At 37.5% G+C, this 2,560-nt stretch overlaps 1 pseudogene; it reads right to left on the bottom strand.

The window, feature by feature from the left end:
- Positions 1-1,853: 1,853 nt before the first annotated feature.
- Positions 1,854-2,022, bottom strand: LOC138797928 (U2 spliceosomal RNA; annotated as a pseudogene).
- Positions 2,023-2,560: the final 538 nt, after the last annotated feature.

Below are 2,560 nucleotides of genomic sequence, written 5' to 3'. Positions count from 1 at the left end.
ACGGCTCTCTGCCTCTCAGTGTACAGTGTGGGAATGATTGACAGGCAGAGAGACCTGTTAGTGGTCTCTCTGCCTGTCAATCATCACAGAGAGCCATAACTAGTTATAAGGTGCTCCCCGCCCAGATGACTAGTTGCTACCCCGCTCCTTGCCTCCCATGACTGTATAAAACATCTTTTTCACCTTTATAAAGCTACTGCTGTCGTGGTTGGTATGCTCCGCGAGCTGCACATAGATTTATACTGTGCTGCAGGGAACCATATCAGGACAATTCTGTTAATTGGTTCCCTTTAAACAGAATGCAAGTCAGGTATACTCCCATTCCCCACCCTAATGTGTTTAATAGGACTGTAAGCAGTTCTGATCTTTAAAAAAATTGCTGACAGATTGACTTTAATAACTTAATAACTTATACTTGTGGTAGTGTGCTCCGAGTGTAAAGCCCCCTATACCCCAGCAAACTCTCCCTAATACCACACCATGTTTTCAACTAAAACCTGATACCCAAACCTCTGTGCCTGTGTGTGGAATCAAAGCCAGTTGTTAATACAGTATGGCCCCGCAGACTAATACAAATGTGTTCATGATACCCCTGCATTCCGTTTCCAAAATTCCCAAAATGCCTGAGCAGCACAGTCTTCCCAATGTAAGGACAGATGTGTTGAGTGTTGATTCAAAGACGTCTTATGTAACTTCTGTACCGTTTTTTTTCTAAGTAGGCTTAGTTAGAAAAGCTCTTGTCATTGCCCCTGATATGTTTTCTTTCCTTTTAAAAGACTAGTAATAGCTGTTAGCGGGTTTGCTGTCTGGTATAATTTGCAAGGCATCTTTCTGTTCCTTGACCCTCACTGCCAGATACACAGAATGATTGATGAACAATTCAAAATTTCTTGACAGATCACCCCCTACTCATATCCCTTTTTGTAACTATGGCTTTTCTACAAATATACAGTCTTCAACATATTTACACGCTTGAATATATAATAATAATCATACTGTATGTAATAATACATGATATCAAAATGATTGAAAGCATTTTGGGTAATTTCTCTGTTGGATTATTTAAAACAGAACAATTGTTTATTTGGAATAATCTTTCGAGGCCGTTCCTGGTGTGTATTGAATCCCTCTCAGAATGTCCATCTAATATGTTCAGTGCTGGTGAGAAGGAATTGTTTCTAGTAATTTGACTCTCATTGTCTGTCCTGTATTATACTAGTAAGTACAGTATGTTTGCAGTCTACATGAAGGTCTAGCATAATATCTAGCTTTTTATTCTTTCTATTTTTTTAAAAAATAAATTATTTAAATATAAATCCCCCATAACTAACTAAATAATAATAATAATAATAATAATAATAATAATAATAATAATAATGTCTAATCACGGAACAATTAGGTAATACAGTTTTTTTCCTTGTCATCATTATATATATATATATATATATATATATATATATATATATATATATATATATAACTAAACTAGACCTAATTGGAAACTCTTTGCAGTATTAAAAATGATACAATAAGGAGAAGAGAAAAAAAGACCTATATTTCATTTCCATCAGGGGATTTGAACCAAAGACAGACCTGCTGGCGGTCTCTAGAAAGATGATTTACCCATAGACCACAGCTCCAAAACAGACTAGAATGTTCAACTATATCTGATTGTAGATGAGTTCTCTGTTGGCTGATACTGGCTGACAGTTGAGTGAACAGGAGGACGGGCAGTATTAATTATTTATGAAGGATATGGAGGAGGAAGGAGTGGTGAGGTGTGCTAGAGTGCGGCACAAACTCTGAGTATCAACACCTCTTTGACTCTTCATTACTGTAGGAGATGTGATTGTGAATGTTCCCCTCCACGACACATTACCAAAAGTCAACATGCTTTCTAGGGGACTGTCAGCTACAGCTCACTGTCAGCACCTTAGGTAGAGCCTGGGTGCTGACAGATTCCCTTTAAACTAATAAGAACAGATAGTACACTTGAACTTAACCAAAAGGCCTAGAAGCAAAAATGAATACTTTATTTATCTACCCAAAGGACGTTAGTCTACCTAAAGTCGAATAATGTTCCGACAGGCACTGACAGGCGACCAAACAGCAAAATGACGGACGTCATTTTTTCTATTCAAAAACGGAGAAGAAAAAATGTTGTGCAAGCATAGCCTTTGCCTGGAAGCTCTTAAAAGTAACATGGTTATGAGAAAGGATGTTGCACTATGCCATAAGAGAGCCATATTTTTCCGTGGTTATGGTACCATCTGGAGGTCATTGAACCAGTTAAATTGTCCTTACCAAAATAAGGCCCAGACCTCTTTTCTTTCTATAGATTTTTTTCCTTTCTTATAACAATGCACTATATTTCCTATCTGAAACCCATCCAGTTGAGCCGGGTTCATGTTCTTCATACTTCTCTCATTAAGTTCAGATGCTTTTAATTATTTGTTTCTTTGCTGCCTGTTAAATCACAGTGCAAATACCAAGTGACTGCTGGCCTTAGGGTCCACTCAGAAGCATAACAAACAAATCATTGTCTGCTTTATGGATCTGA

This window comes from Dendropsophus ebraccatus, chromosome 7 (assembly GCF_027789765.1).
Source record: "Dendropsophus ebraccatus isolate aDenEbr1 chromosome 7, aDenEbr1.pat, whole genome shotgun sequence".
NCBI lineage: Eukaryota > Metazoa > Chordata > Amphibia > Anura > Hylidae > Dendropsophus > Dendropsophus ebraccatus.
This window is presented reverse-complemented; position numbering and strand designations above follow the sequence as displayed.